The sequence below is a fragment of the Schistocerca americana genome, chromosome 3 (genome assembly GCF_021461395.2).
Source record: "Schistocerca americana isolate TAMUIC-IGC-003095 chromosome 3, iqSchAmer2.1, whole genome shotgun sequence".
Lineage (NCBI taxonomy): Eukaryota > Metazoa > Arthropoda > Insecta > Orthoptera > Acrididae > Schistocerca > Schistocerca americana.
Window position 1 is genome coordinate 980,388,240 of NC_060121.1, and position 22,694 is coordinate 980,410,933.

The 22,694-nt window shown below is 48.1% G+C and overlaps 1 non-coding gene and 1 pseudogene across 1 annotated transcript; both read left to right on the plus strand.

Moving 5' to 3' along the window:
- The first annotated feature begins 8,728 nt into the window (after nt 1–8,728).
- On the plus strand, nt 8,729–8,803 carry Trnat-agu. Its single transcript has one exon. It is a non-coding gene; the product is annotated as a tRNA-Thr (tRNA).
- Nucleotides 8,804–11,986: 3,183 nt separating this feature from the next.
- On the plus strand, nt 11,987–12,104 carry LOC124607974 (annotated as a pseudogene).
- Nucleotides 12,105–22,694: the final 10,590 nt, after the last annotated feature.

Below are 22,694 nucleotides of genomic sequence, written 5' to 3' on the forward strand. Positions count from 1 at the left end.
TTTAGACAGAAGCCACCATCTCTGTTAATAAGGTTGCTTGATAGTTTGATTTCAACAGCTTCCTTAATGACACTATCCCAATAGCTGGACGTGCAAGCCAGAATCTCCGTGTTGTTGTATTCCATAGGATGACCGGTGTCAAGGCAGTTCTGCAACAGCGGATTTGCTCGGCTGTTGTAAGCGTGTGTGACGGTTATCTCAATACACCGCTCTTCCACAGTCCTGATTGTCTGACCAATGTATGACATGCCACAACTGCAAGGAATACGATAGACACCAGCCTTACGCAAACCAAGATCATCTTTTACGGACGCCAACAGGGCCTTAATCTTAAAAGGTGGTCGAAAAACACATTTCACGTCATATTTCTGCAAAATACGGCCAATCCTGTTGGAAATGCTTCCTGCGCAAGGCAAAGAGGCCGTACACTTAGGTGCCACTTCGTTGCTATCGTCACTCACCCGTTGCACAGAAGGCTGATGGCGCAACGCACGTTTGATCTGCCTCTCACCATAACCATTCTGACGAAAGGTGACTTCGAGGTGTGCTAGCTCAGCTGCCAAACTTTCAGGGTCTGAGATAACGTGGTCCCTGTGAACCAAGGTGCGAAGTATTCCTTCACGCTGAGCTGCATGGTGACAACTATCAGCTCGCAGATACAAGCCAGTGTGAGTAGGCTTCCTATAAACAGAATGTCCCAACGTACCATCAGTCTTCCTTCTGACCAACACATCAAGGAAGGGATGGCATCCATTCTTTTCCACCTCCATAGTGAACTTAATATTCCGGTGGATTGAATTCACGTGTTCCAAAAACCGGTCTATTGCAGAACATTGCCTTGACACCGGTCATCCTATGGAATACAACGACACGGAGATTCTGGCTTGCACGTCCAGTTATTGGGATAGTGTTATTAAGGAAGCTGTTGAAAACGCTGCCCCCCGCCTCCCTTCATCAATCTGAGCTTGAGCTTCAATAACCTAGTCACCATTTGGGACGTTAAATCAGAGTTTTCCTTCTTTTCAATCGCAAATCTGTTGATAATTCCGCAGTTACGCATTCTACACTCCTGGAAATTGAAATAAGAACACCGTGAATTCATTGTCCCAGGAAGGGGAAACTTTATTGACACATTCCTGGGGTCAGATACATCACATGATCACACTGACAGAACCACAGGCACATAGACACAGGCAACAGAGCATGCACAATGTCGGCACTAGTACAGTGTATATCCACCTTTCGCAGCAATGCAGGCTGCTATTCTCCCATGGAGACGAGCGTAGAGATGCTGGATGTAGTCCTGTGGAACGGCTTGCCATGCCATTTCCACCTGGCGCCTCAGTTGGACCAGCGTTCGTGCTGGACGTGCAGACCGCGTGAGACGACGCTTCATCCAGTCCCAAACATGCTCAATGGGGGACAGATCCGGAGATCTTGCTGGCCAGGGTAGTTGACTTACACCTTCTAGAGCACGTTGGGTGGCACGGGATACATGCGGACGTGCATTGTCCTGTTGGAACAGCAAGCTCCCTTGCCGGTCTAGGAATGGTAGAACGATGGGTTCGATGACGGTTTGGATGTACCGTGCACTATTCAGTGTCCCCTCGACGATCACCAGTGGTGTACGGCCAGTGTAGGAGATCGCTCCCCACACCATGATGCCGGGTGTTGGCCCTGTGTGCCTCGGTCGTATGCAGTCCTGATTGTGGCGCTCACCTGCGCGGCGCCAAACACGCATACGACCATCATTGGCAGCAAGGCAGAAGCGACTCTCATCGCTGAAGACGACACGTCTCCATTCGTCCCTCCATTCACGCCTGTCGCGACACCACTGGAGGCGGGCTGCACGATGTTGGGGCGTGAGCGGAAGGCGGCCTAACGGTGTGCGGGACCGTAGCCCAGCTTCATGGAGACGGTTGCGAACGGTCCTCGCCGATACCCCAGGAGCAACAGCGTCCCTGATTTGCTGGGAAGTGGTGGTGCGGTCCCCTACGGCACTGCGTAGGATCCTACGGTCTTGGCGTGCATCCGTGCGTCGCTGCGGTCCGGTCCCAGGTCGACGGGCACGTGCACCTTCCGCCGACCACTGGCGACAACATCGATGTACTGTGGAGACCTCACGCCCCACGTGTTGAGCAATTCGGCGGTACGTCCACCCGGCCTCCCGCATGCCCACTATACGCCCTCGCTCAAAGTCCGTCAACTGCACATACGGTTCACGTCCACGCTGTCGCGGCATGCTACTAGTGTTAAAGACTGTGATGGACCTCCGTATGCCACGGCAAACTGGCTGACACTGACTGCGGCGGTGCACAAATGCTGCGCAGCTAGCGCCATTCGACGGCCAACACCGCGGTTCCTGGTGTGTCCGCTGTGCCGTGCGTGTGATCATTGCTTGTACAGCCCTCTCGCAGTGTCCGGAGCAAGTATGGTGGGTCTGACACACCGGTGTCAATGTGTTCTTTTTTCCATTTCCAGGAGTGTACTTTGTATTTCACGTCGTTGTGTACAATACGTAGTGTTCCTCTACCAGCAATTACTGTCCAATCCATCAACGAGTCCAGAATGTCCTTCGCGATTTTCTCCTCTATTCTCCAACGATCGCCAACGGAGTTGAAGCAACTATTTTAAGCGCGTCGAATTTCGTAAACAAATTTTGTGATTTGCGCGCCACATGGAGCCGAGGATGCCGCTGGAGACCGCTGCAGTCGCAAATCACGATGAGGAGCACGTTCCGTGAGATGTACACTACTGGCCATTGAAATTGCTACACCAAGAAGAAATGCATATGATAAACGGGTATTCATTGGACAAATGTATTATACTAGAACTGACATGTGCTTACATTTTCACGCAATTTGGGTGCATAGATCCTGAGAAATGAGTACCCAGAACAACCACATCTGGCCGTAATAACGGCCTTGATACGCCTGGGCATTGAATCAAACAGAGCCTTGATACAGAGCTTGGTTGGCGTGTACAGGTACAGCTGCCCATGCAGCTTCAACACGATACCACACTTCATCAAGAGTAGTGACTAGCGTATTGTGAAGAGCCTGTTCCTCGGCCACCATTGACCAGGCGTTTTCAATTGGTGAGAGATCTGGAGAATCTGCTATCCAGGGCAGCAGTCGAACATTTTCTGTATCCAGAAAGGCCCGTACAGGACCTGCAACATGCGGTCGTGCATTGTCCTGCTGAAATGTAGGGTTTCGCAGGGATCGAATGAAGGGTAGAGCCACGGGTCGTAACACATCTGAAATGGTGGGTCTGACACACCGGTGTCAATGTGTTCTTTTTTCCATTTCCAGGAGTGTATTTACTCAGCGACGGTGCGGTTTGTGGAGGAAACGCGGCCTCGCCGTGAGCCCTGGAATCAGCAGATTTTGCCTCCTGGGGCCGATGGGGGCGGCGGCGGCGAGTAGCCAGAGGCAGCGGAGGCGGCGGCTGCGCGGGAGCTGTCGGCAGATGAAGACAAATGGAGATTTAAGAGTCGCGGCCAATCTGGGCGCCGGCCGCTGAAAGGCGGGTCCAGATTACTCTCCGGGTGGGAGGAATGGCCGCCGCTCCTTCAGTGCTCCCAACTCGGCTGCCTGCCCTAGGCTGGGGGCGTGAGGCGGACCATACGACACCAAGACTACAGTAGTCTCGTCCTGGGATGCACTCGCCAAAGAGGCGCTCGGTGTGGGTCTGGATCTCAGAAGGGAGTCGACCGTCACCTAGGACGTAGGCGACAGTGCCCGAGCTGGGGAGAGAAGGAGCAACTAAAGTCACTTGGAACACTACCACTTTCGCAGCTGTGGGTGTGTACACCTATCCTGCTATGCCGTTCCCAGGTGGTGTGGACGAGTATTCGTGCGCCGCCTGGGTTTCCCTACAGCGCCATCGAGTGAGGTGGCGCAGTGGTTAGCACACTGGCTTCGCATTTGGGAGGACGACGGTTCCAACCCGCTTCCTTCTGCGCTATGTGGCAATCGGTCCTTTAACTCCTACCTTCCGGCCATAGACGCGCAAAATTTTAAAAAATTCCCCAAACCTTTGCCTTACTTATTCGTCACACAGCAGCTGTTATACAGCAGCGTCCATATTAGGCTGCGGTCACGGTTGCTCCGATATCGGTGGATTCCGCAGACGACCGACATCGGCCGCAGACGGCCGATCCTTTCAAAGCAGTACGCCATTACGTTGCGGTCACAGTACAGCCGATGTTATCTTCCGAACGTACAGACTTCGGGCAGCAATCGGTGAGATTCAAATCAGTTCGTTTTCTTCGGTCAAATCGACCGACGTCCTCGCACACGAAATATGTAGCGTGGGAAACTGATAAATTTAATCCAGGAGGATGACAATACCATAGTTCGGAAACTGTGGACTAAAATCAAACTTTTATTCGAAACCTCAAATAGGCAAAATCTTTATTGGAAGTTTTAGGCATAGATTATAACGTCGAAAAATAAATTGTTCAAGTGCAAAGGCTGGCGTATCTTATATGCTTGTAGCTATTGTGCTGGATCTCTTTTGTGGTAGGTTGACATTAGTAGTCCACAAATTATTCTTACTGCTTACTGGAGTTTTATACCAGTAGGGTAGTGATTCTGTTAATATGAAGTGTTTTGCAAGTGTGGTGTCTGGTACGTACACTCCTGGAAATGGAAAAAAGAACACATTGACACCGGTGTGTCAGACCCACCATACTTGCTCCGGACACTGCGAGAGGGCTGTACAAGCAATGATCACACGCACGGCACAGCGGACACACCAGGAACCGCGGTGTTGGCCGTCGAATGGCGCTAGCTGCGCAGCATTTGTGCACCGCCGCCGTCAGTGTCAGCCAGTTTGCCGTGGCATACGGAGCTCCATCGCAGTCTTTAACACTGGTAGCATGCCGCGACAGCGTGGACGTGAACCGTATGTGCAGTTGACGGACTTTGAGCGAGGGCGTATAGTGGGCATGCGGGAGGCCGGGTGGACGTACCGCCGAATTGCTCAACACGTGGGGCGTGAGGTCTCCGCAGTACATCGATGTTGTCGCCAGTGGTCGGCGGAAGGTGCACGTGCCCGTCGACCTGGGACCGGACCGCAGCGACGCACGGATGCACGCCAAGACCGTAGGATCCTACGCAGTGCCGTAGAGGACCGCACCGCCACTTCCCAGCAAATTAGGGACACTGTTGCTCCTGGGGTATCGGCGAGGACCATTCGCAACCGTCTCCATGAAGCTGGGCTACGGTCCCGCACACCGTTAGGCCGTCTTCCGCTCACGCCCCAACATCGTGCAGCCCGCCTCCAGTGGTGTCGCGACAGGCGTGAATGGAGGGACGAATGGAGACGTGTCGTCTTCAGCGATGAGAGTCGCTTCTGCCTTGCTGCCAATGATGGTCGTATGCGTGTTTGGCGCCGTGCAGGTGAGCGCCACAATCAGGACTGCATACGACCGAGGCACACAGGGCCAACACCCGGCATCATGGTGTGGGGAGCGATCTCCTACACTGGCCGTACACCACTGGTGATCGTCGAGGGGACACTGAATAGTGCACGGTACATCCAAACCGTCATCGAACCCATCGTTCTACCATTCCTAGACCGGCAAGGGAACTTGCTGTTCCAACAGGACAATGCACGTCCGCATGTATCCCGTGCCACCCAACGTGCTCTAGAAGGTGTAAGTCAACTACCCTGGCCAGCAAGATCTCCGGATCTGTCCCCCATTGAGCATGTTTGGGACTGGATGAAGCGTCGTCTCACGCGGTCTGCACGTCCAGCACGAACGCTGGTCCAACTGAGGCGCCAGGTGGAAATGGCATGGCAAGCCGTTCCACAGGACTACATCCAGCCTCTCTACGATCGTCTCCATGGGAGAATAGCAGCCTGGATTGCTGCGAAAGGTGGATATACACTGTACTAGTGCCGACATTGTGCATGCTCTGTTCCCTGTGTCTATGTGCCTGTGGTTCTGTCAGTGTGATCATGTGATGTATCTGACCTCAGGAATGTGTCAATAAAGTTTCCCCTTCCTGGGACAATGAATTCACGGTGTTCTTATTTCAATTTCCAGGAGTGTATTTCCACTTTTAAGTGCTTTGGGCTATCAGAGTATCTTACGCTACGCTTCATGCTTGTCTTTCACTCGTGTGCTAAACGACAGTCATCGAAGGTTAATTGACGTATGTCTGCACAACTTTAAATAAATACAGCAAAACAAGAGTGTTTCTAACTTGCTATTCAAGGACATCACGAATTATCTCGAGTAACAGAACCGTTTCTCTCATCATCTCATATATTCGTAAAACTTGTCTGGTTATTCCGATAACTGAGGACAGAGTGTGTGCTCCTTGCCATGTTCTTTACGAGACAGTAAAGCTCATTGACACGGATTGGACGTCTGTTTAATGGTAGAAGCCGCTATGCAGCTCTTGTATTCAAGCGCAGAGGCGGCGTAGTATCCACCCCACCCAAAGAGGTTAAAATCTAACCCACTTCAGACATAGAGTACATTCTAACCTCACCTCACCTAACACAACTTCCTTGATCCTGCAAATAACCGACGAAGGAGATAAGGCGCATTATGAGCACGCTGTCGGTCGATATCCAGCAAAGGTTTTGTACTTATATGGATATGGTGTCTGCTCTATCGTACATGTCCGAAAGAAGACACCTTTGATGACCTGCAGCCGTCTAGAACGAAATTAGAATTCTATTAATATCTTCAGCTGCTGACGTGGCACACATTTTCACCCGTCCCTGTTGATATATATCAACGCCCGTTGCCAGCTGAAGGTATTAATATAATTCTAAATTCGTTCTAGAAGGCTGCAGGTCATCAATGGTGTCTTCTTTCGGACATGTCCGAAAGAACAGACACCATATCCATATAAGTATATTGTAAGATGGCAAGAACTATGCCCCTTACATGAAGGCATTAAAGATCGCCTAACTCACGTTGAGCGAACAGTAGGGCTGAACAAAAATGACTGACATGAAAACTTTGTGGAAACGCGTCGATTTACTGGAGGCTAGTTTACCCCAGGGAAGTATACAGAGTTGACCGCGGCCGGGCTGGGGAGCGGCGATGGGGAGCGACAATAGGCAGCTTAGGGCGGCTCAGGCTCTGAGAAAGCGGTAACGGGGCGCAGCCTCCAGCTGCCTTAAGATGACTGACAGTGGGTGGGTGGTTCACCCCATGCTGGTGTACCGGGAAGCAGACGGAGAACTTGTATGCCTGTTGATAAATGTTCGTCGTCCCGTTTTCAGTGAAACATGCGAGCAAGCCGCACAAAGCTACGGTGGAGCAGTCAACAGAGGCCAAAATATGCGTGTTCGTGACTATAGCAACTTCACGCTGAATTCACGGTCCACAGAGTCTGAAGTAAATCAGGTGAAGAGCGACAGAATGAAATACGCCGGCCTCCAATAGGAATGTAGGACCAAGGAATTTGAAGTACTCTCCTGGGAATCAGAATTCCGGAAAAATTGGTGTTTTGTGAAGACACTAACCTTGATGGGAGGCCTGGGAGAAGCTAAATAGGAAGTTGAGAGGAAGGGAAATTTTGTGTGAATTTGTTCACTTCCCAGAGCAGGCATTGGTCGGCGCTGGGAAGCGACGCATAATTAACGCGACTTGCGCTGCAATTGGCGTAAGTGATTTTGCTGGAGGGGAAACCGAGGCGAAGAGTGGACTGGGAGAAGTCCCCGTAGTGGTCTTGCGTTCCCAGCTTGCCTAGAGTGCGGACGTGGCGTTCTTTACTCATCTTGCCTGAGAGAGAGTGAGTATCTCTGCAGTTTAGGACTTAGCAAACGGAACAATTGAACTTGGAGATAGGAAGTTTTGGTTCAGCTAGGTACTGACCAAGATAGCTAGGAGTGAATAGACGAGCGCAGCCTTGCAGCACCACGAGGTCGGCCGACGTCGGCACAACGACGCCGCTCCGCCACGCTGTATTCGGTGATATTGCGCCCACCCCGGCCACTGATTAATTTGTTGGATCACATCGGCAAAGTTTCCACGAGGGGTTTCATGGGCCGTGTACTGTAGAATTCTTCTCGCACTTCCCATTACGCCTGGGTCAGTCGATACGAATTACTTTTGATTTATCGCGCTTTACTCCACGCAAACGCAATTTATTATCACTGACTGTTAGGAGAGCCATGTAATGTGATGATTGAAGGTCGTGAGTTTATATAAATCTGTGCTAATGGACTGCATCTGTTTTCAATCAAGTAGTTGAAATCCCAAGTCACTTTCTTAATTAATTTTATATTCAACATTTGCATCTGGTGTTCAATAGTTGAATATAACATCAATGTGCACCCCTTTTTAATTAAAAGGGATCAATTCTGAATCAATTAATGTCAGCACTGCCACCGCAGTTGAATCAGGAGTCACAGGGCCTTTTTACTTTCTTTGCGTTATCCGACATTGCGGCAGTTTTGCACTCTCTGTTGATCTGTTAGTCAATTACCTGGGGTGAACACACGCCAAAACCAGATGAGTGACGGGTGGGGTGTCACAATATAGTTGTGGCAATACCGGCCATGACCTCCTTCTTCTGTGCGGATGCACACATATTCCCCGAACTCTTACGGAACTTGGTAAGAGTGTCTTCCACAATCAATGAGTGTGTTGGGGTGGGACACTACGAATGTAGTGTGTGGACATACAAGGTGAGAATGTGGGTCTCGCGGGAGGCGTGCGCGAGATACTCCCTGCAGTCGCGCTGTCATCTGTGCCCTCGGTGGATCAGATGGGTAGAGCGTCTGCCAAGTAAGCAGGAGATCCCGGGTTCGAGTCCCGGTCGGGGCACACATTTTCACCTGTCCCCGTTGATATATGTCGACGCCCATTAGCAGCTGAAGGTATTAATATAATTCTAAATCCAGCAATGTTGTCTGACGACCGCTGATGGTGCCTGAGGCAACAGCAGCGCAGGAATTATTCCCGTGGGCCGCCAGAGCACAGACGGCCAGCCGACGGAAAGTATTCGGCAGCGCGCCCTGCAGGCAGGTTGCCTGGCCGCTGGGAGGGACGAAGCGGGGAGCTCATTAGCACTGAGTGGTCGGCCCGCCTTGTGAGTACTGCGGGATTATACGCCGAGTCCGCCTCCGCCGCCGCCACCGTCTAGCCGCCCCTGCAAACAGCCGGGGGCGGCCGCAGCTCCGCCGGGTTCCTCATAAAGTTGTCCCGCCACGGCTGCCGCAATATCTCGCGTCCTGGGGCTGTGTGTGCTCGTGTGTATGTAGTGTGTGTGTGTGTGTGTGTGTGTGTGTGTGTGTGTGTGTAGGAGGAGTTCCCCGGGGTCGTCAGACCGCCTGCACCGTGCCAGATCCAGTCTGGCAACTCCAAGGCGTCTCGCGTTCTCCACATGTTTCCAGAGCTTCACATGTAGCGCATAGAGGGTTATTCATAAGTACCTCCCCCACTCCCCCCCCCCTCCCCCCCACCGGGGACTTCAGAAGACGATTCCACGAAAACTACAAGACGTACAGAAAATAGACACATGTCAGTGCACAGTGCTTTCTTTACCATTAGAACAGTGTCTGAAATAAGAGACAGTTCAACACGAAAAGTAGTCTACTTCGCATATTTTCATACGCTTATCTCATATGGTATTATTTTTTGGGGTAATTCTTCTGATTCAAAAAGGGTATTTTTGGCTCAAAAACGGGCTGTTCGAGCGATATGTGGTGTAAGTTGGAGAACCTCTTGTCGACCCCTATTCAATAGTCTGGGAATTCTGACAGGGCCCTCACAGTATATATTTTCTTTAATGTCGTTTGTTGTTAGCAATATTAGCTTATTCCCAAGAGTTAGCAGCTTTCACTCAGTTAATACTGAGTGTGGAATGCACTTCCTTGACTCTTGTGCAGAAAGGAGTGCACTATTCTGCTGCATCCATTTTCAATAAGCTACCACAAGAACTCAAAAATCTTAGCAGTAGCCCAAACGCTTTTAAGTCTAAACTGAAGAGTTTCCTCATGGCTCACTCCTTCTATTCTGCCGAGGAGCTCCTGGAACAGCTGAAAAATTAAGCAAATTCCAGTGTTACATTGTTGATTTTCTTTATTTAAACTTACGAATTGTCGCCCGAATACGTTTCTTGTATTTCATTTTATCTGTTTCTACTGTCGTGTTATAATTTCATGTATTGACTCGTTCCATGACCATGGAGACTTCTCCTTAATTTGGTCCCACGGAACAATAAATAAATAAATAAATAATCTCGTCAAGTTTTTACCTCACACTGCACATGCTCAGCATGGGCACTGTTGGTGACGTGGCAAACGTCAATACTGGAATGAATTGTCCAGTAAAACGCGACAGTACCACACTTTGGAAATATGTTCATTATTCCAGAATGAGATTTTCACTCTGCAGCGGAGTCTGCGCAGACATGAAACTTCCTGGCAGATTAAAACTGTGTGCCGGGCCGAGACTCGAACTCGGGACCTTTGCCTTTCGCGGGCAAGTGCTCTACCATCTGAGCTACCCAAGCACGACTCACGACCCGTCCTCATAGCTTTACTTCTGTGAAAGGCAAAGGTCCCGACTTCGAGTCTCGGTCCGGCACACAGTTTTAATCTGCCAGGAAGTTTCATATCAGCGCACACTCCGCTGCAGAGTGAAAATCTCATTCTTGAAGAACTCTGTTTTTCGTGTTAATTTGTCCGCTTTTAAGAGCTACAACCTGATAAAGGCATATAATACAAGAAGCAGACCAGATACTCTTTACTGCATACTACACTGAAGAGCCAAAGAAACTGGTACACCTGCCTAATATCGTATGGGGCCCCTGCGAGCACGCAGAAGTAGCGCAACACGACTTGCCATGGGCTCGACTAATGTCTTAAATAATGCTGGAGGGATCTGACACCATGAATCCGGGCAGTCCATAAATCTGTAAGAGTAAGAGGGAGTGGAGATCTCTTCTGAAGAGCACGTTGCAAAGCATCTCAGATATACTCAATAATGTTCATGTCTGGGGACTATGGTGGCCAGCGGAAGTGTTTAAACTCAGAAGAGTGTTCCTGGAGCCACTCTGTAGCAATTCTCGATGTGTGGGGTGTCGCATTGTCCTGCTGGAATTGCCTAAGTCCGTGGGAATGCACAATGGACATGAAAGGATGCAGGTGATCAGACAGAATGCTTACATACGTGTCACATGTCAGAGTTGTATCGAGACGCATCAGGGGTCCCATATCACTTCAACCGCACACACCACAGAGACTCCACCAGTTTGAACAGTCGCCTGCTGACATACAGGGTCCATGGATTCATGAGGCTATCTCCATGTCCGTACACGTCCATCCGCTCTGTACAATTTGCAACGAGACTCTACCCGCACTTGCCCGCGAAAGGCAAAGGTCCCGAGTTCGAGTCTCGGTCCGGCACACAGATTTCATCTCCCAGGAACTTTCATGTTCATTATTATGCCTGTCTGCAAGCGCGAACTAGTTCCAAGCGACTATTTGTCTACATATTCTGACACACATGCTGGCTGCATTACTTTGTGCCGGAAACAAAAAGACAGTCCATGCAGACGCATCATCCTCATTCACCACAAAAAAGAAATTCAAGACAACCCCCTTCGCCGGAAATGTCATGGTGACAGTATTCTAGGATTGTGATGCCAAGAGGATCAACCATCAATTCAGAGGCATACGTGAAGACTCTCAATAAACTCAAGAACCGTTTCCTACGTGATCGATCGGACGCGAATCCAGCCGAAATCTTGCTCCAACACGATAATGCACGCCCACACACAAGTCTGAGAACCCGGGAACACATCGCCAAATTGGGTTGGACATCATTGTCTCATCCACCCAACAGTCCAGACCTGACACCCTCGGACTTCCATCTCTTTGGGCCGCTGAAAGATTCTCTACGGAGAACACACTCTGAAGATGACGAGAGTGTCAGTCAAGCAGTGAAAACGTAGCTACGCCTACAGGAGGAGACCTTCTACCAGCAGGCAATACACGCTCTTGTCGCAACGGCCTTGCCGCAGTGGATACACCGGTTCCCGTGAGATCACCGAAGTTAAGCGCTGTCGGGCGTGGCCGGTACTTGGATGGGTGACCATCCGGGCCGCCGTGCGCTGTTGCCATTTTTCGGGGTGCACTCAGCCTCGTGTTGCCAATTGAGGAGCTACTCGACCGAATAGTAGCGGCTCCGGTCAAACAAAACCATCATAACGACCGGGAGAGCGGTGTGCTGACCACACGCCCCACCTATCTGCATCCTCAGCTGAGGATGACACGGCGGTCGGATGATCCCGATGGGCCACTTGTGGCCTGTAGACGGAGTGTAATACACGCTCTTCCACAACGTTGGCGCACGGCCATGGAACGTGATGGACACAACGTAGAAAAATAGGACGTGGACAAGACATGTTGATGTAAATTGTCACCAAATTCTGTCTCTTAACAATAAATATGTTCCGAGAAAAAAATGTGGGGCAGTATTTAAAGAACGACCCTGTAGGTCAACGAGAAGTACCCTACAGGTTTTGATCAGTGAGTTTTGGAGTATCAAAATATGTGACAGAAATGGCCGTATCGTTTGGCTGAAATGACTTAGAAGCTTAAATTTTTTACGTCGCCAAGGAACATTAAACCTTAAAATGTGATACAAATTTCAACGTAACACAACTACGAGGGTAATTCCAAAAGTAAGGTCTCCTATTTTTTTTATAAGTACACAGACCTGTTTATTTCTACAATGGTTTACATCAGTTTATAGCTTGAACATTAAGCTATTTTTCTACATAATCACCATTTCTGTCGATGCATTTTTGTAGACGCTGTGGCAGTTTTTGTATGCCCATGTCATACCAGCTCGCCACCATGCTGTTCAGAAAGTTACGAACCTTTTCTTTCACCTCGTCGTCGGAGCTGAATCGCTTTCCAGCCAAAAGTTCTTTCAACTTACGGAGCAGGTGATAGTCGCTGGGCGCCAAGTCAGGACTGTAGGGTGGGTGGGTGATTATGTTCCACTGAAACTGTTGCAGGAGAGCCACGGTTTGCCGAGCGATGTGTGGGCGAGCTTTGTCATGGAGAATGTGAACGCCCTTACTCAACATTCCTCTTCTCCGGTTCTGAACTGCCCGTTTCAGTTTTTTCAGAGTCTAACAGTACCTGTCAGCGTTAATTGTGGTCCCAGTGGGCAAAAAGTCGACCAACAGTACCCCTTTACGATCCCAAAAAACGGTTGTCATGACTTTACCGTGAGACTGTGTCTGTTTGAATTTCCGCGGCTTTGGCGAAGAACGATGCCGCCACTGGCGTGATTGTTGCTTGGTCTCAGGTGTAAAGTGGTATGCCCAGGTTTCGTCACCCGTGACAACTGAGTCCATAAAATTCGGCTGCAAGGCAGTGAAGAAATGCACGGAAAGCATCAACTCGTTGCCGAGTGTGGTCCTCAGTCACCATGCGTGGCGCCCATCTTGCGCACACCTTCCGGTAGTTCAACGTTTCCGTTAAAATTCTGTGAGCGGTGCTTCGGGAAACCTCAGGAACCAACGTGCAGAGATCATCCAGGGTGAACCGCCGATCTTCATCTTCAACACTGTCTCCTCAGAAACTGACGGTCTACCACTCCTTTGTTCGTCGTGAATTTCGGTCCGACCACCTGCAAACTCTTTACATCACTTGCGAACATTTTTGACATCCATGCACGACTCACCATACACTTCCGTCAGTTGGCAACGGATTTCAATCGGCGCAGTGCCCTTTGTGTTTAAAAACCGAATAACTGCCCGCAGTTCGCACTTGGCGGTAACATCCAACGGGAGCTCCATTCTCAACGGCTGCCAAGCCAAGACTGAGCGCATGCTTAAACACAGCGCGTGAAGCACTCTTCATAACAGTGTGACCAACTGCCACACAAACAGAGTTCTGTACTTATAAAAAAATAGGAGACCTTACTTTTGGGATTACCCTCCTACTTGTTCCTGACAAGGGAACCTCCCCATCGCACCCCCCTCAGATTTAGTTATAAGTTGGCACAGTGGATAGGCCTTGAAAAACTGAACACAGATCAACTGAGAAAACAGGAAGAAGTTGTGTAGAACTGTGAAAAAATAAGCAAAATATACAAACTGAGTAGTTCAAGGGAAGATGAGCAACAATAAGGACGATAGGAACGCAGGAGCGCCGTGGTCTCGTGGTAACGTGAGCAGCTGCGGAACGAAAGGTCCTGGGTTCAAATCTTCCATCAAGTGTGAATTTTAATTTTTTATTTTCAGTTTATGTGACAAACTCTTCTGTTTTCATCACTTTTTTGGGAGTGGTTATCACATCCACAAGAAAACCTAAATCGGGCAAGGTAGAAGAATCTTTTTACCCATTCGCCAAGTGTACAAGTTAGGTGGGTCGACAACATATTCCTGTCATGTGACGCACATGCCGTCACCAGTGTCGTATAGAATATATCAGATGTGTTTTTCTGTGGAGGAATCGGTTGACCTATGACCTTACGATCAAATGTTTTCTGTTCCCATTGGAGAGGCACGTCCTTTCGTCTACTAATCGCACGGTTTTGCAGTGCGGTCGCAAAACACAGACACTAAACTTATTACAGTGAACAGAGATGTCAATGAACGAACGGACAGATAATAACTATGCAAAAATAAAGAAAGTAAAATTTTCAGTCGAGGGAAGACTTGAACCAAGGATCTCTCGTTCAGCAGCTGCTCACGCTACCACGGCGCTTCTAAACACACTTCGTCCATGACATTGCTTATGTGGCCCATGAACTACTCAGTTTGTATATTTTGCTTATTTTTTCACAGTTCCACACAACTTCTTCCTGTTTTCTCAATTGATCTGTGTTCAGTTTTTCAAGGCCTATCCACTGTGCCAACTTATAACTAAATCTGAGGGGGGTGCGATGGGGAGGTTCCCTTGTGAGAAAAAGGGTTCTGAACAGTTGCACAGACGAAAAACAAAGTAATCCTGTAAGGGTTCCGTTTTCACAGATTGAGACACAGAAGCCTAAAAACAAGTTTAGTAACCTTTCCATTTTGCGTGGTTGCGTTGAAACGCTATTGTTTTGCATAGCCAAGTACGTTGTGTAAATCACAGCTATTTGACGTTTGTTGCGGGCCGCTTCATGGTATTGTAATTTTAATAGCAACCCAGTGTAGATAAACTACTTATTCTGCAGCACACCGGCTTCTTTCGTCAGACAAAAGTTGCGAAACACAAGGTTATTCTGGCCACGGGCAGCTGCAATAATTACCACGCGCCGAGAACCGCTCGAAAGCGAGTAGGCACCGAAGAGAAGAGACGGGACGGGGGAAACGTCGACATCGGATTATATGCTCTTATTTTTCCACTCGCAAAAAGGGGCAGCCGGTTACAAGAAGGGCGTCTCAGAGTGAACGCCGCCCGGGGTAAGTCGCGGGAGCTGGTAGGAGAGGGGGTGGGGGGAGGGGGGTGCTGTATTAATTTCGCCTTTGTCTCGGGGGGAAACTTCTAATGAGTTCCAAGTTTGGCTAAGGGAATCGCTATAAAGCCGTCACGGCGCCGCACCGCGACTGCAGGCTTCCCTCCGATGTCTCGACTCGTCCCAAACAGCCAACTCAAACTTGCTCCTCGGCAAGTGCAGCCCTTGCATTCGTCGGTGTTACGTGTTTCGGTCGCAGCCGCTACCGACAGCATTACAACAGGTCAGCCAAGTCCTTAAATCGTTTTCCTCCTTCATCTATTCTTTGAAAGGTGTCATTATTAACCGCCAAAAAGCAGCAGCGATGATATAATTTCGAACGCCGAAACGTTTCGATCAAATGATCATCTTCAGCGACGGCAGTTATCGTTGCAATAAACGCTTACGGGGCAAGTTCTAACAAAAACTTTCATCGACTGAAAGTGCTCTTTCGATCGAAACCTGTATCGATAGCAGTTTTCAGCCGGCCGGTGTGGCCGAGCGGTTCTAGGCGCTTCAGCCCGGAACCGCGCTGCTGCTACGGTCGCAGGTTCGAATCCTGCCTTGGGCATGGATGTGTGTGATGTCCTTAGGTTAGTTAGGTTTAAATAGTTCTAAGTCTAGGTGACTGCCGGCCGGAGTGGCCGTGTGGTTCTAGGCGCTACAGTCTGGAGCCGCGTGACCGCTACGGTCGGAGGTTCGAATCCTGCCTCGGGCATGGATGTGTGTGATGTCCTTAGGTTAGTTAGGTTTAAGTATTCTAAGTTCTAGGGGACTCATGAGCACAGCAGTTAACTCCCATAGTGCTCAGAGCCATCTGAACCATTTGAACCAATGGTGGTGGTGGTGGTTAGTGTTTAACGTCCCGTCGACAACGAGGTCATTAGAGACAGAGCGCAAGCTCAGGTTAGGGAAGGATTGGGAAGGAAATCGGCCGTGCCCTTTCAAAGGAACCATCCCGGCATTTGCCTGAAACGATTTAGGGAAAGCACGGAAAACCTAAATCAGGATGGCCGGAGACGGGATTGAACCGTCGTCCTCCCGAATGCGAGTCCAGTGTGCTAACCACTGCGCCACCTCGCTCGGTCATTTGAACCAATCTGAGCATTTTTCAGTAGTTATCATTGACGTTCTGCAAATGTTTAGAAACTGTGGTTAATGCTTACAGAAAATATTTCGTCTTTTATTCTTTTTATTATCTCACTGTTTAGGCCGCGTGACTTTTTACTAACTCTATTGACTATCTTGTACTTTCTATTGACCGTCGTTCCCTTTGCCTGGTACGGGTGTGGTTGATAATGTCTAAGTTATTTATCAATTTTGTTCTCTATTTCTGTATACGGTATTTAATCACACATTTCCTTTTTTTTACGCTTCTTGTGCAGTTTGCTGTTTTCTCAGTAACTTTGTATGCGACCTCATTGCTCTGTCCTTTGATTTCACAGTTCTCTCCCACTGAAGTACGTCTACCCATGGTTGAGTTAAATTTCATTGTGGTCTCTCTTTTACGTTTTTTATTTCTGTAAACAGTTCCATCAATTTTATTAAATTTTCTTTTTTATGACTCTTCTTAGAATGACGTTATTTATTCTAGGAAGTTGGATCAATCTGCGATTTGCATTTTTTTTTTTTTTTTTTTTACTTTCATAACAGTCTTACATCTTATAGGGTTTCCTTCTTTGGACACTTCAGTCATTTGGTCGAAATACAGTGATTCTGAAACGTAGCTATTACGTGGATTTCATGGACGCTTCTTTGGAAGAATTCCTCATTGCCACCAATTATTTTCAGTCCATCAGGAAAAGAAATATTAAGCACATAGACTGTTTGCTTAAAAAGTTGCCAGACTGGTGTTATCCCTGGCGTATAGCCGATATCAGCGCAGTAACCACGGTGGCGTCTTCAACTAACAACTGGAAACAACAGATGTGAATTCGACCAGCTACTTGTGAGTGCTCAGTGCCAAGTACCGGACGTGCAAGCGTAGCAAAAGGCTCTGAGCACTATGGGACTTATCATCTGAGGTCATAAGTCCCTTAGAAGTTAGAACTACTTAAACCTAACTAACCTAAGGACAGCACGCAACACCCAGCCATCACGAGGCAGAGAAAATCCCTGACCCCGCCGGGAATCGAATCCGGGAACCCGGGCGTGTGCAAGCGTAGCGTGTCGTCATTGCTGAGTCACAAATCGCTATGGAGCAACGAACTGAACATCTTTGCATCAAGTGTGCAAGACGCTCTTCACGATGTTTTGAAGAAGAGGGAACTACGTGCAAAATTTGTACTACATACCTTGACTGCCGAACAAAAACAACGACGCTTGGACGCCCGTGGCGACTTGATTATAACGAAAAACTGGGACAACTCTTTCTTGGAGAAAATCATCACGCGTGACGGGACTCGATGTTATCTACACGAACTGCCACAAAAAGGCAAAGCGCAGAATAGGTCTCTAACTGTCGCTGAGACCGAAGAACGTTGCGAATGTGACGCGCGAGTTGGCATCCAAAACGACTTTCTCGACAGTTTCACATGGTTGTATAAACGTTCTGCACTTTGTACTCACCTACTACATATAGAATACACAGAACACCTGAAGCACTATTTTCTATCAGTCCACTCTCGAAACTTTTTGGTACGACGACGTATTTAGTATTCCTCTTCTGAGTCCGTTCCCGTTACACCATCATCTACATTAAAATTGAAAAAGAAAATCAAGTGTTGCAGAAATACTCCACCGTTTTCGTAAATTTAGTTTGTCCGCCTCCGTAGCGTGGCGGCAGCGTTACAGCCTACCACCGAGGGGGCCCGGGTTCGATTCCCGGCAGGGGACTTCGTGTTGTGCGTCTTTCATCGTCTTTGACTGGCAGTCACCGAACGGGGCCTCCCGGCCTACAATGCCATACGACGATTTCATTTTTTTTTTTAGATTATTTTATTGCTTAAGGTAGAAGAATCTTGAAATGACTGGATACACTTTTCCTGCCTAACGATAGGTGGTACTATTGTCGGCTTTTCAGCCGCATTCTGAAATCAACGCGACAAAATTTCCGCTGTGCGCCTGTCCATTATACTCAGAAGAGACAGTATTGCCCAGTCTCTTCGAAATGATACAAAGCCGGAGGATTCGAGAATGATATCAGTATCTAATACCGGTAGAGTTCTTTTGCTGAAGAAAGGTTTCTTCGCCTGTTCCTATCTGACTCTGATATTCTCCATTGCCGCAGGCGCCCTGTGTCTTCTTTCCTCCTAGATGGGAAGTTCAGTTTTTTTTTTTTTCTTTTCTTTTTACTGTGGCGTTCTCAGCTTTGATCTTAAAGAAGTCGTTATTCTCATTTCTAGATTTTCAGAATTACACTACTGGCCATTAAAATAACTACACCAAGAAGAAATGCAGATGATAAACGGTTATTCTTTCGGTGCATAGATCCTGAGAAATCAGTGCCCAGAACAACCACCTCTGGCCGTAATAACGGCCTTGATACGCCTGGGCATTGAGTCAAACAGAGCTTGGATGGCGCGTACAGGTACAGCTGCCCATGCACCTTCAACACGATACCACAGTTCGTCAAGAGTAGTGACTGGCGTATTGTGACGAGCCAGTTGCTCGGCAACCACTGACCAGAAGTTTTCAATTGGTGACAGATCTGGAGAATGAGCTGGCCAGGGCAGCAGTCGACCATTTTCTGTATCCAGAAAGGCCCGTACAGGATCTGCTACATGCGGTCGGGCATTATCCTGCTGAAACGTAGAGTTTCGCAGGGATCGAATGAAGGGTAGAGCCACGGGTCGTAACACATCTGAAATGTAACGTCCACTGTTCAAAGTGCCGTCAATGCGAACAAGAGGTGACCGAGACGTGTAACCAACGGCACCCCATACCATCACACCGTGTGATGCGCCAGTATGGCGATGACGAATACACGCTTCCAATGTGCGTTCACCGCGATGTCGCCAAACACGGATGCGACCATCATGATGCTGTAAACAGAACCTGGATTCATCCGAAGAAATGGCGTTTTGTCATTCGTGCTCTCAGGTTCGTAGTTGAGTACACCATCGCAGGCGCTCCTGTCTGTGATGCAGCGTCAATGGTAACCGCAGCCATGGTCTCCGACATGACAGTCCATGCTGCTCCAAACGTCGTCGAACTGTTCGTGCAGATGGTTGTTGTCTTGCAAACGTCCGCATCTGTTGACTAAGGGATCGAGACCTGGCTGCACGATCCGTTACAGCCATGCAGATAAGATGCCTGTCATCTCGACTGCTAGTGATACGAGGCCGTTGGGATCCAGCACGGCGTTCCGTATTACCCTCCTGAACCCACCGATTCCATATTCTGCTAACAGTCATTGGATCTCGACCAACGCGAGCAGCAATGTCGCGATACGATAAACCGCAATCGCGATAGGCTACAATCCGATATTTATCATTGTCGGAAACGTGATGGTACGCATTTCTCCTCCTTACACGAGGCATCACAACAACGTTTCAGCAGGCAACGCCGGTCAACTGCTGTTTGTGTATGAGAAATCGGTTGGAAACTTTCCTCATGTCAGCACGTTGTAGGTGACGCCACTGGCGCCAACCTTGTGTGAATGCTCTGAAAAGCTAATCATTTGCATATCACAGCATCTTCTTCCTGTCGGTTAAATTTCGTGTCTGTAGCACGTCATCCTCGTGGTGTAGCAGTTTTAATGGCCAGTAGTGTAGCTATGGGTGGACACAGACAGCTATTTTGGTCTTTGAAAATGTCGTTACGTATTTACCACTGATTCTGACTCCAGAAAAAGACACACACTATGGTCTGTTTCACGAATGGATGCTCATTGAAATGAATGGGGAAAGAAGATGGTCATATATTTTATGAAGTAACGATTGGAATGAATACCTTAGATACGCCGATGAAACAACCGTGAGTTCAAAAGAGGAAGCTTAGGTCCTGACAAGTGAAGCAGCAATAAGACGCTCTGACGAAATCGCGTTGGCGGTCTGTGAGGAGCGATTACTGGCCTACTATAAAGAGGACAGCAAAGAGTTTACTCCACATTTCTGAACGGGGGCGGTCTTGCCCATACAGGGCAGTTCTTCTGGAAATTCATTTCGCCATAGGAATAGTCGCTCAAACGGCGCGAAAGGTAGAGCGCAGAGGGCAGAGGAAGGCTGGCAGTAATTTGGAGGACACGCCTCAAAGAGCGACGTACAGCCCTTCTGCCGGCGCCTTATTATGCGATGCAACGAGGGCGGACTGCTTCCCTAACAGGCAATACAAGCGGGGCATACTTGCGAGCCAACGGAGCACGGTCTCAGAGCCCTGCGCTCCTAATACGACACTCGCAAAACGCTCCTTCTGATTTTCGTTCACGATAATTACTGCCATCCAAAAGGGCAGACATAATATCTACTCTTCAACTAGCCTTTACAGGGATACCTCCTTTGATATTCGGCTCAAGTATTTTTAATACTTACAAGGGAACCTCCCCATCGCACCCCTCTCAGATTTACTTGTAAGTTGGCACAATGGATAGGCTTGAAAAACCGAACACAGATCAATCGAGAAAAAAGGAAAAAGTTGTATGGAACTACGAAAAAAATAAGCAAAATATACAAACTGAGTAGTCCATGTGAAAGACAGGTAACATCAAAGACAATGTGAGCTCAGGAGCGCTGTGGTCCCGTGGTTAGCGTGAGCAGCTGCGGAACGAGAGGTTCTTAGTTCAAGTCTTACCTCGAGTGAAATGTTTGCTTTCTTTATTTTCTCAAAGTTATGATCTGTCCGTTCGTTCATCGACGTCTCTGTTCACTGTAATAAGTTTAGTATCTGTGTTTTGCGACCGCACCGCAAAACCGTGCGATTAGTAGACGAAAGGACGTGCCTCTCCAATGGGAACCGAAAACATTTGGTCGCAAGGTCATTGGTCAACCGACTCCTCCACAGGAAAACACGTCTGCTATATTCTATACGACACTGGTGACGGTATGTGCGTCACATGACAGGAATATGTTGTCGACCCACCTAACCTGTACACTTGGCGAATGGGTAAAAAGATTCTTCTACCTTGCCCGATTTAGGTTTTCTTGTTGATGTGATAATCACTCCCAAAAAAGTGATGAAAACGTAAGAGTTTGTCACATAAACTGCAACAAATAAATGCAACAGTTTCACAGTCGCACAGTTTACCCTGTGCTCTGTCAAAACATATGTTTTTAACGTTTTCAAATTTTTCCGTGTGTAGACCGTCAAATCCTGCACATGTCCCAGCAACCAGCAAATCTGAACATGTCCTGGAATTTTGGAGAGCGAAGTTGATTATGTGTGATTGCCTGAACTTTGATAATTGACACACGATCACGTAAACAAATATTGTTCTGTGTGTACCTGTGCAGCTTGGCAAAATAATTGTCTGAAATTTAAACTTTTCACTCGAGCAAAGACTAGAACCAAGGACCTCTCATTCCGCAGCTGCTCACGCTAACCACAGGACCACGACGCTCCTGAGCTCACATTGTCCTTGATGTTGCCTATGTTGCGCATGGACTACTCAGTTTGTATATTTTGCTGATTTTTTTTCATAGTTCCACACAACTTCTTCCTGTTTTCTCGATTGATCTGTGTTCAGTTTTTCAAGGCCTATCCACTGTGCCAACTTATAACTAAATCTGAGAGGGGTGCGATGGGGAGGTTCCCTTGTTAGCTACAAGGTGCCCCTACCACTGGGTTTTATGCAGCATGCAACACCTTCAAATCTCACGCACAGGATTTTCATATTCTCTCGCTGGCTACTCGCAAACTATTAGTCTTATAGAAAAAAATTAACAGGAAGCTTTTGTAAGAAGTTTAATCAAGTTAAATTTCGTACTGTGATGCCTTTCCTTTAGAGGCAACTGTTTTCGAGGTATTTACGAACAACACGCTTGAAGGTCACTTTTGTATGTTTTTCATGAATAACTACAGCCTCTAACAATGCATTCCAGTGCAAAATTTACCTACAATAAATTTACTACATAAAGATCTTTTTTTTTTTTTTTTTTTTTTTTTTTTTTTTTTTTTTTTTTTTTGGCAGAACTAATAGTTTGCCCATAGAGAAAGGGAGAGTATGAAAATTAAGATATTTCTCATTTATTTTTCTGTCTGATGCAACTACTTAGATATGACGATGATCCATAGTGATAGAAACATATAACACAATTAAAAACGTGCAACTGAGACGGCGCAATAAATGAGAATCATCTTAATTATCCAAACAGTTGCTGAATCTCTCAAGACG